Raw genomic sequence first — 14,461 nt, 5'->3', positions numbered from 1 at the left:
ACACCCAGACTAATATTCACTGTTTTGAAGTTGTGCTACCCTGCATCAGTGAAATAATAATAAAACTTCACAAAAGCTCACCAATAAAAGATGAACGAAGATTAGAAAAGATGACTTGTAGGTGCTGCAAAAGATGCACAGTGATGTTAAATATCAAGAAATAAAAGTTTGTTATAGGAGTCACTATAAATTAAATGTATTTTCCCCCAGAAATAAACTGAATATTATTTTTCTTATGTAATTAGCCCACTGTCTCTCAACTACGTATTAAAACTCTATCCAAATATCCTGTGTTAAAAAAAAAAAATTCCAGCTAGTTAAAAGATGTATATTTTAAAGCTTAAAGAAGTTTGATTTCTGAGACTCCACCCCAAAAGATTTGTCATTATTTTTGTTTTCTTGACACACAGAGTACTGATAGTCATCCAATAAGGATTTTTGTGTCTGTTTGCCTTCTTAGCAAAAATTTGTGATGCATCTTCCTTTAAAAGAAGTGCTAGTACCCTCACTTTTTTGTACCTCTGAAAATCCAGATTTTTCAACATTATATAAATCTCTGAAAGCAAATGCATTGTAAATAGGTTATAGGTTTCCTATAACAATTTCTGGATAAAATGACCCTAGTATTTGATAAGAAATGTAACTATAAGTAATGCAGAAAAATATGCAGAAGAGTAGCCACCATTTTCTAAAACATTTTACCACATTCAAATCTTCCCCTGCTTACAGGATATTATTACATATTCCACAGTTAATGACTGGTTACAAACAAATATTAAGCCCCTGATACACTAGTTGTAAAAATATCATGCTGTGCTGTAGTAGCACCACCTAAATCAACTGAGTTCATTCCTAACAAGTAAAGTGAATAAACAGCATCTATGTGCTTGGAGTCACACTGACCTAAATAATACTAAGATTACATCTATGGAAATGAGCTAAATAATAGTAGGGCATGAATTCATGCCCTGGAACTATTTTTTTTCCTAGAACATAAAATGTCAGGGCAGGCCCTGACACTCTTTTGATCTTGGCTACTTGATCAGCTGTCTCCCAAGGGTTTCCTGGGCACAGCTAGGGCACTAGCCCAGCTTTGGGGCTTTTCCCAAGAGGCAGGCTAGATGCAGCCTGTGCTTGGGAGGCTAAGGGGGCTTAACCATATGGAAATGGCCGTGCTTAGCTGGCCTCCAGACTAGGGGGAGGCCTTGCATCATTCAATTTATTCATAAAAATTACAGGCAAGGAGCAAAAATGCAGCTGTAATAAAAAACAAACAAACAAACAAACAAACACGTAAACAACAAACATTCCCAATTAGTCTCCCAACAGTAAACATTCCCAATTAATCTCTCATAATTACTGGAATAAAAGAGACAAACCCTGACAAATCTATTCTCTTGTGTCCCTGGGGGATAAACAGACGTGAGTGGCCAGCTTCTGGTCTACCAGCGTGCCGGGGATTTAGGCTGCCTCTCCATGCTGTGCTTTCCATATTGACCCAGTGCATCGGTGCTGATGCACAGCCGAGTCTGCAGGCAGCTGTCTCCCCCGTAAGCACCACTTACTGACACGTGTCAGCTCACATAAACAGCACACATGCAACTCAAGGTGCTCAAACACACACACTAAGGAAGGTAGATTTCTTCCCAGCTGCGCACTGAGCTTTTACTCATGTTTTAAACATACATCCTGAGCCTATCTATTGTTCAGCTGTAGGGCATTTTCCTCTTAAAAGTTCTTAAAAAGACACAGTTAATTTCCCACTCAGTGCTGTCTTTAGTTATGGCAAAGAGACACTTCCTTTCCTCTTTCTTTCTCTTCTCACCTAAAGTCTTCCTCAATGTATGAGCTGTATTCAGGAATAAAATAATCAACCTCCACTGAGCAAGTACCTTTCAAAGAAATCACCCTGTTAGATTCTTAATATTTGTACTTTATCCATTAGCCTAAAACCATGATCTACACAATGTCCTGTCTGCTTGGGAATGGGGCAAGGATTTTTCTCTTCATCAGGGAAAATGTTTGGAGCTTTTCAAATGCTTTTTTTCTGAAGTTGAAAAATTAAGTTTAAAGTCTTCAAAGTCTTGGAAGAAAAGAATGCATTAGGGACAGATCAAGAACCTTGTGTCAATATTTTGGGGACTTGTTCTATTTTTTATTTTTTCTTATTTTCACAAAGAAATCACCTTGTAGATTAAGAAAAATGAAAACTATGCCTTTGAATTAATTTATTAACACAGTGCACAGAAAATGAATGAAAATATCTTTTCTACAGACAGCTTTACTTTAAATTAGCCTATTTGTCAGAAAAACCTTAATTTCAAATAAATTTGAACCAGCTTAAACTTTTACTTGAGACTTGACTGAAATGTCTTCAAAGACAAGACTTTTGTGATAAAAAGTTTTGATCCATTCTGAATTGACATTTGAAAAATTGATTTTAAAATTTAATACAGGTTCTTTTGAGGTGATGAATGACAAAGGCATTATTCAGATATATTTGCTTTGTGTAAAAGAGAAATTGTTTAAAAGTTTAGAAAATATTTTTTATCCCTTTCTCATCTTTCTCCTCCATTTGTCATTGAAATACTTTTTTGCTTCCACAAAAAAGAGTAGTGGAAAATAAAATTGCACATTATCATTGAAAAAACTCATATACTCTCTGTGTCTGAAACAAACAAAGCAAAATTTTTTAGTTTTCTTTGTTACAGAAGAAAAAGGATGACAAATCTTAATGGCAGATAAAACTTTTCAATCCAGTTTCTCAAAGAAAATAATTTCTGTTCAAGGATAATGCTCACAAGTAAAGCTTCAGTCACGAAATTCATCCTTTGTTGTTTCTTGCTATTAAGTTGTGTAAGGTGGAGGTATATATACAAAAACCTCTCCGAGGCATCTGCACCATAAATACTCCCTTTGTTTGCCACCAGGAGGGAAGCAAGGGCAGCTACAACTCTGTAGGCCAATAGACAAGGGAGGAAAGAGCTTCAGGTCGCTCCAGGCTCACCTAAATCTACTTCACTAGCAGCCAGGGAGCAGTCCGGAAGGAACTGCTGGGAAAGCAACCAGAGAAATGAAATATGTTTTTAGGCACATCAGAACGAAGGCCTGAGTTTCATTTTCTGCAGTTGCACAGCTTGACTTTTTGAAGCCCATGTTTTTTTGCTATACCTGAGGGAAGTGAATTTCATTCTTAGTTCAGAAACCATGGAATACAGTATGCTAAAAGAGTAGCTAGCAATGTCAGTGGTAACCAGAATTTTTCATATGCAAACTGAGAACTTCTAATGCCAGGACAAATTTTTCACTATTTCTCCTCAAATCTTTTCTACCTCTGAGTGAAACTCTGTGGTTGGTAAAAAACTTATCAGCCATATTTTCTTTTTCAGAATTATTTGCCAAAAAGATTATAATAGATTATTTTATGCAGATTGTGCATCACCACTCAAGAATGTAATTTTCCACCAGAAGACATGTTTATATTTAAAGACAAATATTTAAATATTTAAAGACATGTTGTTTGACTATACTGATAGATTCTAAACTGGCAGACTTTTTTCCTGCTGCAAATCTGGTGTACTTTAGATTTGGGATTAATCTTTTTACAAGAGGCAGGAATGTGATATTATAAAGAGGAAGGATTTGCTGCCATTCTGATATTATTTATACTTATGTGGCACTTACAAAGGTGGGGACATGCAGCAATAAATTATCTAAAATATTTTTCCTCAGATCTTCCTTCTGACATCATGCCACAGTTAGCTCCACTCAATCCATTCAACAGTCTTCCCAGCATCAAAATTTTATATGAAAAAATGGTATATCTATTTACTGTATTAAATAAAATGCAGTATTAAATACTCTTCTTATCCACTGGCATCTGAAGTTTTCCTAAAAGCTCCACTTTACATTCACAGAAAATATTTTTTATTTCTCCAGTGTAAGACTCTAGTTGATTTTTCAAGTCGAAACAGGAAGACCTTAAATGTGATTGTGGATGACACCAGCCTGTAGTTGGCAAAATATCTTTCAGATTCATGTTTTTCAGGACAAAATATAACATTGGCTTCAGACACTGAAGTAAAGATTCATTTGTTTTCTCCTTTTTCAGGATTTGATTACTTTTCTGAGGTTTTTTGTTGGTTGAGTTTTGGTTTTTTGTTTCGTTTTGTTGTTGGTTTTTTTTTTCCCTGTTTTTTGGGGGGGAAGTTTATTTGTCTGTTTGTGTTTGCTTTGACAGCACTGCCTCTTATTCATGGCCTTGGGTTTAAAACATTCTGCAAGGGAACCATTCGACCCTACTGTTTTACCTTCAGGAAACAATTTAGCCACTCTCAGCTATTTATTGTGTTATCAAATCTTCCTCTGTAACTTCACGGTCAGACAGAAAGAAGAAGCAGCAAATCCCTACTGGGATGAGGAAATCAGTCAGTAACAAAGTAGGACATTATACAGATTTGGATATTAAAAGAAAAAGGTATATATGTATGCACATGTATACACACAGATAAATGTGTATACAAATGCACACAAAATCTGTTAGGGCCATCTGGATTTTCAACAAGGGAAATGGTTATTTTCTGGCTTTAGTCTTCTTTTGAGTCTCCCATTCTGTCGTTATGTCAGCTTTAGTTACTTCTTCCATGGCCAGAATATGTTAGGTAACTCAACTTTCATAATTTTATTTTTAACCTCAGTTGCACTTTTTTTACATGTTCTGTCTTAGAGATCTTTCATAAAAGAATGCACTTTCTCGTCTCTTGAAAAAAACCCGAACTAACAACATAACACGTCCTTATATATATTTTTACTTCATTTTTTTATGTTTCCATCATTTCCCAACTCGTTTCTAAGTTCATTCAGGGTTTCGTCAAACTCATTTTTGTCTTCATACCTGGCAAAAGTCATGCCTTCTATAACAGCAAGAGGAAAAATAAAACCAAACCTGTCTGTAAAGAATCCAGGATGCAGTGTAAATCCATTTCCATTGATGTAAACTGACTTATCTCTCATGAGATGACAGTTTTCTAAGGCTGTCATCACAGCAGCAATGTCAGGTTGCAAAGGGAGGTTTTCATGTAGGTTCAATGTCCATCAGTCAGTGCAGAAAGTTTACATGCTGCTGAGCAAGCTTAAACACTTGTAGAGGACAAATCCCTTATTTGTGATCTCATTTTTTCACTTAATTCTTCATAGGATTAATTCATTAATATTAATGTTGCATTTTCATACTTTAAAAGAAAAATAGCACATGTATATGTATTATAAATCAGTTTATTAAGTTCTTTTACCAATAATTTTTGGTAATTCACAGACATTTTTTACTATTTTCTTCTGTAATGTAAAATCCGGTCATCCCTTGGTAGACTCTGAATATGTGTCTGCTATAACACAGTCTAATAGCTTTATTTATGACAGTCCTTTGGAGACTCCAGCAACTGTGTGCAGTCAAGATTGTTCAAGCCATTATAATACAAGACTGTATTACAGTGATTTGAATGGATAAAAGTTCTTTCATTTCCAAAAGGGAAATAAATTGTTAGACACTATTCTGTAATGTATGAGGACAAATGTGTTCCTTTAGTCCCTCAGACACAGAGCTGTTTTTTCTCAAGCAACACTGTTGCAAAAAAATAAAATGAATAAGGACTAAGAGGGTTAGTGAACAAAAAGTACAGGAATTATCTATTTATTTATTTACTTATTTTGAAGTGTGAAATGTTGTATATCAACTCAGGTACCTTAAATATCCTTTATTTGTGAATATTCAACAGTTTAACCATAGAGACATTCCTTCAATTTGTTACCTTGAAAAATGTCTGAATCTCACAGAATTGGCTATTAAATTCTATCTTGTGCAGTGTTAGTTCATTATTATATGTAAAGTTCACTTTGTCCTTCATTGTAAACGTCATTCTTCACATCTTCTCTACAAAAGTTCATTTTAGCTAAAAATTTGAAAGAGTACAGCTGTGCACCCCATTTTAAAACAGTTAATTGCTTCCAGTACTCCTGAAGTATACAAAACATTAAAAGTAGAAATATTTAAAGATTTTCCCCTGAAAGTCAAATTTAAAGTTGTCTGGTGCTGACAAAATTTTATAACCACAGATTTACATGTTTGAATAAACTTGGGAAAATTATTACCTTTCATGGTCATTGATCACGAAAGCATCTTTTCTCAACAAAATGTGATTAGGTCCTCTGGAGGTCAGCACATGCTTAACGACTAATATTTATTTAAGGGTTTTGCTGATGTGAATCTTTCTGCAATTACCATTTCCTCTGATTGTGTTAACAATGCACAGTAATGCTTGTTTGTTCAGGGAAAAAAATTGTGCTTACAAACTTGTAATACTTGAGAGAGCGAGAGAGAGAGAGAGAGAGGAGCCAACACAGTATTTATGCAACAGGATAGAAGTACTGTTAAGAGCTATTGCTGTGTTGGGCAAACTAAGAGCATAAATAACATAAAAAAACACAGTCTTGGTAGTAAGTGATATCTGGCCATTTGTCTTGAAAGATGGAAATTTCTGTTCTAGTTTTTTTTTTTTTTCTTTTTGATTTCAATGCATTTGTGTTCTGCACTCAAACCAAACTAAGCTAGTTTTTCTTCCATATCCATTATTTTATTTCATTTAGCCAGTAGCATATACTTTCAGTCTGCATGTTTTTCTAAGACCATATTATCAAGGAAATGTCCTGGTTGCCATCAGAGAAAATTGCGCACACACACACACAAATACATACACACACACACAAAAGCAAAGCCCAGTTGAGACTAGCCGTAGTCCAGTGATTGATATTTTAAGTTGCATGTGACTCTTTCCTTGTTCTGTTGCACTGCATTTAGATATTGTATGGCTCTCCAGACATGCTATGCATAATTTTACATACCATCTGCTTTACATGCCAGGTTCCATATGTACAATGTATAACCTAAACCCAATATTTTGAATGATTTGAGCTACAGTGGAGGCTTTTGTTCTTAAATTGTTGGATAGAAGAATATAGTCCTAAATAAATTATCCCATGAATGTGTTCTGAGACTAACAAACAATAAAATTTATTTTAAAAATGTTCTTAAAGGTGTAGTAATGACAAAATTCAGGTGACTTTCAAGAATCTCAGTAATGTTGCTTCCTAGATTCAAATACCTGTAAATGCTCACTACCATTTCCTTAACAATCACAGCAATACAAGGGCATAAACATGTTTCAGAGTCAGGCAAGGGACAGCAAAAATAGTCTTGAAATATTCATCTGAATAAAGATGAACAGCACTTACTCCTCAAGACAGGATAAGGTTTATAAAGCTACTAAAAGTGAGTAATGGTTATTCAGAATCGTGTTCTGGAGTTTTCTGGTACTTCATTATCTGGCTTCATTCAACTCTGCCTTAAATACTCAGATCTTATACAGTCTTCAGTTACAGGTAAGCCTAAAAAACCTAAATTTCTGTTTCGGAGATGCTCTCCACAAGGTCTGCCTGAATGTCCATACACATCTTTGAAGATGTACTAAAACATCAGAATGAAAAAAACCCATAGAATTCCAAACAATGGTTCTCAGACAAACCCAAAGATTTATTCAAATAATGTCTCCATTTTTAGAACTGCTGACACTCTTCATTTAAGAAAGAAAAGAGTATTGCTTTGGACCTTAAAAAAAGCACCATCATCACACCTGCCATATCCCCCAATTAAAAAAATCCAAACCTCTTAATGTTGAAGTAATTACCATATTTTTCACATTTGCCTTGAAATAGAGGTATTGTCAACAAAAATAGCTTGTGGCATTACAATGTTTTAGCAAACAGCAGATAGAGTGGAGAACAGAGAAAGCAAATAAGTAGCTCAAACAAAATTTTACTACGTATAAAGTCCCATAAAATATGTACCCTTCACTTCCATATATGGCACATGATAATAGAAACATTTGAATTCACAAGAAAATTAGAAAGAAACCTGCAATATGATATTTTAAGAGTGAGGTGTCTGTCTTGCCTATGGATTTGCAAGGAGAGAAGAGATAATCAGTGAAGCATTTGACCATTTTGCAGGTTTTTTTTTTCTTGCTGTAGCATGAACATCTTAATCTTTTCACAGTTAAGTATTAGTGACACATTCAGTTCACTTCAATGACAATTCCACCAGATGCCTGCAAAAAAAGCTGAACAAGAGATGCAGCACTTCAAACTTTGTTTTTATATTTGCCTATTAATCCAAAATTGTAGTCAAAAGGGAAACATCATTATTGGACCATAAGAGAAGAAGGTTTTTTTCTTCTTGTATTGCATTTTGTTAGTGTTGGGGGCTACAGGGCTGCCTTCTGTGAGAAGCTGCCAGAAGCTTCCCCTGTGTCCCACAAAGCTGATGCCAGCCAGCTCCAAGACAGACCCACAAGTGACCGAGGCTGAGCACCATCAGCAATGGTGGCAGCACCTCTGTGATAACAGATTTACCTTTGGGAGAAATAGACCCTGAGCAACAGAAATCACAGTCAGAGAGAGGAGTGAGCAATAGAAACTGCATTCACAGAGAGGACTGAGAATATGTGAGAGTAATGGTTCTGCAAACCACTAAGGAAGAAGGAGTGGAGGGAGGTGCTCTGGGTGCCAGAGCAGAGATTCCCCTGCAGCCTGTGGTGAAGACCATGGTGAGGCAGCTGTGCCCCTGCAGCCCATGGAGGTTCATGGCCGAGCAGAGATTCACCTGTAGCCCATGGAGGAGCCTGTGCCAGAGGAGGTGGGCATTCACAGGAGGCTGTGACCCCTTGGGAAGCTCATGCTGGAGCGGGCTTCTGGCAGGACCTGTGGCCCCGTGGAGGGAGCACCCCACACCGGAGTAGTATCCCTCTGTGGGGGACCCAGACTGGAACAGTCTACACCTGAAGGTGTGTCTGCACCTCCAGTGCACCGTGCTGGAGCCGCTCATGAAGAGCTGCTGTCCATGGGAAGGACTTATTGGAAAAGTTCATGGCAGACCATCTCCTATGGGATGAACACCACATCAAAGCAGGGGAGGAGTGTGAGGAGTCCTCCTCCGGAAAAGGAAGGTGCGGCAGAGACAGCGTGTGATTAAGTGACCACAGCCTTCATTCCCTATCCCCCAGAACCACTGGCAGGGAGGAGGTAGATAATTAGGGTGCCAAGTCAAGCCTGGGAAGAAAAATGGAGGAGGGAGAGAGAGGAGGTTGAGAGGGGAAGGGAAAGGGTGGCTGTTTAAGATTTAGCTTTTATTTCTTGCTTTTCTACTCTGGTAATAAATTAAACAAATTTCCCCAGGATGAGTCTGTTTTGCACGTGACAGCAACTGATGAGTGATTCCCCTGTCCTTATCTCAACCCATGAGCCTTTTGTTACATTTTCTCTTCCTTGTTTAGCTGGGGAGGAGAGTGGTAACACAGTTTTGGTAAGGTCCTGGCATCCAGCCAGTGCCACCCCAACACACCTATCAATGTAATAGTCACGTTGCTTGTGAGTACGGGCATATTTCTGATACTTGATAAGTTTTTGACCAAATTCAGCATGTGGGGGGCCTGGGGGGTTCTTTCAACACTCAGATTTGGAAAAAATAAATAAAATTGCACTTTCTTTTTTAAGGCACTCCAAGAAGCTGAGAGTGGTTAGTCAGATTACAGAAATAAAAAGTCTAGCTTTTGTCATTTGAATATCAATATTTGTATTTGGTGCTTCATTATATATCTGACCGCTCACAATCTAAATACTGCACTGAACAGAGGACATTCTGTGAACTAAAACTTCCATTTGCTAATGGAATTTTTTTTGCATAAAATCTTCTTTGTAATCCATATGAATATGGACATTTTAATTATTAATCAGAAGCATTCTTTCTTATTTGTATCTGCACTGTGAAAGAGTTGGATAAAATGGGATAAAAAATTAATGTACATTTAGATTTTTTTCCTCTCTAGAGGGAGGGTGTTCATGAGTTAAATGCTTATGCAACACCTTTCCTTACAAACTGTACTACAGTTCTCTTGTTACTTCTCTATTGAGCCTTTCTGGGCCTGATCCACAGGCCACTGAAGTCAATGAGAGCCCATCTAATTGACTCCAACTGCTTCCAACTTTTGAGTGAGAAAAAAGATATGCTAGAAAAAGTATCAGTTACTAAGTAATATGTTACAATATCTGTGGGTAAAACAATGGGATTCAGCCCACTTGATTTCCAACACATCAAGAAATCATTCCAGTAATTCTCCAGTGCAAAGGGGCAATGAGAATCTAGAAGACATTTCTGACACTGTGCTGCTAAAACTCTTTGGTTAGAGAGCTAGCTTCTAAGATGAAGTTTCTTTTATACATCTCTTTCACTTTGTCATCTCTTCATCTTCTGCTCAGTCCCTTTCATTCCGTATTGACCATAATTGCCTTCCTCTGAAGTCAGTTGGGAGTTTTGCCATTGACTTCAATGGCGGAGTTATCATACCCGGGATGAAAAACACAGTGAGAAGAGATCATTGCCAGAGTACACACAGTAAAAGTAAGAAAAAAGATTCCACTGGTTTACCGAAGTCCACTTAAAAATCGCCAGCAATATTAGCTTTCATATATGTTTCCCACAAATCGCACCAGGCATTCTATGAGAACAAAAAACCCCTTGCACGGTGTTCCTGGCATTTGGTAGCCGGAGCTGAGCCCCTGCCTGAGCAGAGTTAGCCGTGCGCAAACCCGAGGCGAGCGGAGCCACTGGCTAATTGATGGCAAACATTTTACAAACATTACGCTTCCCGAAGGGACAAGCGTTTTCCCACCGGAGCTCTCTGCAGCGCAGAAGGACAGAGCATGCAGGACGGGGAGCAGGCAGGGTAGCCTCGGGCACCCTCTCGCTGCGGTGCCGGGTCACCGGCCAGGGCTCCGCTCCGCTCCCCACGCCCCGGTGCGCAGCACCTGGCCGCTCCTCTCCGCAGGTGAGGCGCCCGGCGGGGCTCCGTCCCCGTGTCCGATCGGTGGCACCGCGGCGCCCGAAACACCGGACCGCGCTGGCAGCCCCTGTAGACGTGGCCAAAACCGAGGAGTTGCAGCGGACAGTACCCGGGGCGTACGGGGGGCACCGTGCCCTCCGTGCCCCAGTCCCAGCGCGGCGCGGAGCAGAGCCGCCAAGGAGGGAGCCCTAAGCGCGGCAGGGCACCCTCTGCACCTTACCCTCCCCCGGGGGACCCCGGCGAGCCGCGGAGCCCCGTACTCACCGCGGTGCTGCAGGCAGCAACCCGCAGCGCAGGCGAGGAGCCCCCGCCCCGGCCGGTGCCCGCTGCGGTGCACAGACCCCGTCCCTCGGCGCCCACATCCAAGCCCCGGCCGCGCAGCTAAAAGTCCTTCTGAGGAGCACACGGCGAGCCCCGCCGCCTCCTGCCTCGGATCGCTGTCACCTCCCCTCCCCTCGCCCCCCGCCCTGCGCCCCCCCGGCGGGCGGCAGCAGTGTAAGCAGTCCCTAACCCCTCACATCACGCACCGGCGGAGGTGCCGGTCCTCGTCGCTACTTACCGGGCATCCTTCAGAGCGGCGGGCGGGCGGGAGCGAGGGAGGAGGAGGAGAGAGGGAGGGAAGGATTGAAGGAAGGAGGGAGGAGGGAGGGGGCTCCAGGCGGGCTGCGCGACGCTGCGCTGTGCTGTTCGGCAGCCTGGGCAGCTCGGCAGTCAGCGAGTGAGTGCCTCCGTGCGTGACGGCGTGTGCGTGTGTGCGCGATGCTGGACACCAGCGAAGGGAGACTCAGGCACGGAAGGGCGGCGGGTAGCGGCGGGGGAGATCAGGGGGCGCAGCCCGCGCATGGCGGTGCCGCCAGGTGCGGCCCAGCGCGCCCCCGGCCCCGCGGCCCCCAGCGCCCCGCAGCCGCGGCGGGAGCTGCCGGGGAACGGCTCGGGGGAGGCGCGCATCCTCCCCGCTGCCACACGCACCGCCGGGGGAATGGGGGGAGCGGGGGGAGGGATTAAAAATAATGATAATAAAAAAAAGCCCAGTCACTAGAAAAGAAAAGAAAAAACCGCGAAACTCTGTCTCTACTTCCCGGCCGAGGTTTGAGCCCCCCGCCCTAGAGCTGCGGTTCCGCGGCAGCGGCGCCGGGAGCCGTCACCGCCCGCGGTGCAGCGAGGCAGAAGCTGCCGCTGCCGGTAGCGCCCAGCTGAGAGCCAGAGCCGCTCCCCGCGCACGGAGGAGCCTCCCTCTTTACCTCCCTCCCTGCTTCCCTCCCTTTTTCTCTCCTTCCCTCCCTCTCTCTCTCCCAGTCCGCTAAGGCGGGCAGCGCGGCTAGGTGCTGTCGGCTCGCCCTGCGGCCGAGGAAAGAGCCGGGTAGGGCCCTCCGCCGGCGCTGGCTCCTCCGCGGGAAGCGGCCGCGCTCCCCCAGGCATTGGGGTGGCGCTGGGAGGCTGCCGCCACCAGGACGCGGCTGGAGGGGGAGAAGCGAGGGGCACAGAGGGAAAGTCGGCTGCCCCCAAGAGCTGCCGGCGGGGCCCAGGAGCGACGGCAGAGGAATGAAACAGCAGCGGTGAGGGCCGCCTCTGCCGGGCAGCGGTGCGGAGCCCCAGCGCATCCCTGCAAACGCCGCTCCCTCGCTCGGCTGCTCGCCTCCTGCCCGAGCGGAGTGACCCGCTGGAGAGGACCGAGGACGGTGCATCATAACTGCTGGATGTTTGCGGGGTGGAGGGGGGAGCAAGCGGAGTAGGGAGGGAGGGCATGATTATAGGAATCAAACGGAAAGGGGGGGGGGGGGGGGGAAAGCAACACGGACCCTAAAAAAAGCTCGTTCTCGGCAGAGAAATCAAAAATAGCCACAACAGCATTGAAAGTTGCTCGCTCAGTGAATTGCATTATAACGCTGCCACTTCTGCCTGGCTCCTCCAACAGTGTGCCCAAGGAACATGCAAGATGGGAGAGGGGGAGCTGTACACTTTTTCTGTGATCTCTTTCGCTAAAAAAAAAAAACAAAAACAAACAAAAAAAACCACAACAACAACAAACAAACCAAAAAAAAACCCCAACGAAACAAAACCCAATCAATCACACCCCTCACACTCCTCTCCTTTGATGGAGAGGTGGCTGCAGGTAGTGGTTTCGGAGTCCTAAACGGAGTTTCCTGGGGAAAGGGGTGTGTGTAGGGGACCCATGAGAGTGCTCCTCTGGGGTTTCTGGGGTTTTGGCCCCTCCTGTTTGGCAACCCGTGGGGAGAGCGAGGAGCAGGCACTGATGCCCGGGCGGAGGGATGCCAGGGAGTGCCCGGGGCTGCCAGCGGGGGCAGCACTCTATCCCGGGGCACACGGCGGCGGGGAGCGCGGGAAGCCCCCGCCTGCTTCCTCTCCCTCCTCCTGCCCTGCCATTCGAGATCAGTGATAAGTGGCTCTGTTTTCGGGGAGGGGTGGGGGGAAAATTAAAAAAAAAAAAAAAAAAAAAAAAAAAAAAAAAAAAAAAAAAAAAAAAAAAAAGATGAAGCCTAACTTTTATTTATCAACGGTTCATGCCCTGATTTAAAAAATAGCACCAAATCTTAACCCAGATTATGCAGTTAAATGTATCGAGCCGGAGGCAGCGTGGCTGTTTGCCAGACCTATGATCCATTAACCTCTTTAGCTCATTGTTGGCAGGCAACAATAGCACACGATTAAATTCTTACATTTTAAAGACAAGCCATTTTCTTTTCATAGTAAACCCCCTCTCCTATTTTGCAATTAAAAATAGAGTATCAACAATAAAAATTATGAGAAAGAAATAATACTGTGAGTTTTTAGCTACTTTGTGTTCATTTTATGTGCAAAAACATTGTACTATGCTTAAGGCAATGCGTATAAACGTGGACAGAGACGTATTAAAAATTCTTATTTTATAAGAAGGATTTTGGATAATTTTACCTCCACCACTGGATTAAATATTACTTAGACTGTCTAGCATTCCAAGTTTTAGTTCCAGTTCTTTTTACAGAGAGAAGCCAAGCAAAACGCTATGTAATCAAAATAAAAGTATGAAAGGAGGATATATAGGGCCTTTTTCTCCCTTTCATGTGCTATAAATATATATACACATATATGCCCTTTAATCAAAAACATTCTGTGTGAAGTTATATATTCACACATAAATATTTGTGCATGTATACATGCACTATATATAACAATTATATAAATAACATATTTCAAAATCACTTAAAATTAGAATAACAAAGAGGCAAAGCTAAAAACACAGCTCTCAACCTCCTGCCAAGTGCTATAAAAAAGTGCTACCACTTGGAGGAGAAGTCATAGAATCACTGATACGGAAAGAATATGAAAGCTATACCTTGCACCCTATTTTTCACATAAACAACATAGGTAGTTGAAATACAAAGGTGAAAAAAAAAAAAAAAAAAGGAAACATGCGATGTTTTCTGCTTTTCTCTTTTTTTTTTGTGTAGGACATTAGGCTATGGTCCTAATAGCCAACATATTTGTTTTGGAAAGTCTACATTCAGAGAGGT

General features: G+C 42.1%; 1 protein-coding gene across 2 annotated transcripts in view; it reads right to left on the bottom strand.

Annotated features, from left to right (window-relative positions):
- Positions 1–11,546, bottom strand: part of HS3ST5 (heparan sulfate-glucosamine 3-sulfotransferase 5) — a 192,048-nt gene extending 180,502 nt beyond the window's left edge. Inside the window, exon 1 of one of the 2 annotated variants that reach the window (XM_066179370.1) lies at positions 11,509–11,546. The gene's annotated coding sequence lies outside the window, so the exon portion shown is untranslated. Of the gene's footprint in view, positions 1–11,213; positions 11,384–11,508 lie in introns of those variants that run through there. The other variant, XM_066179369.1, reaches the window with a different exon arrangement.
- Between the last annotated feature and the right edge of the window lie 2,915 nt (positions 11,547–14,461).

The sequence above is a fragment of the Chamaea fasciata genome, unplaced genomic scaffold (assembly GCF_029207755.1).
Source record: "Chamaea fasciata isolate MVZ Bird 193981 ecotype frontalis unplaced genomic scaffold, bChaFas1.0.hap1 SCAF_3, whole genome shotgun sequence".
Taxonomy (NCBI): domain Eukaryota; kingdom Metazoa; phylum Chordata; class Aves; order Passeriformes; family Sylviidae; genus Chamaea; species Chamaea fasciata.
Note: the sequence above shows the minus strand (reverse complement) of the source record. Positions and strands in the feature narration are given on the sequence as shown.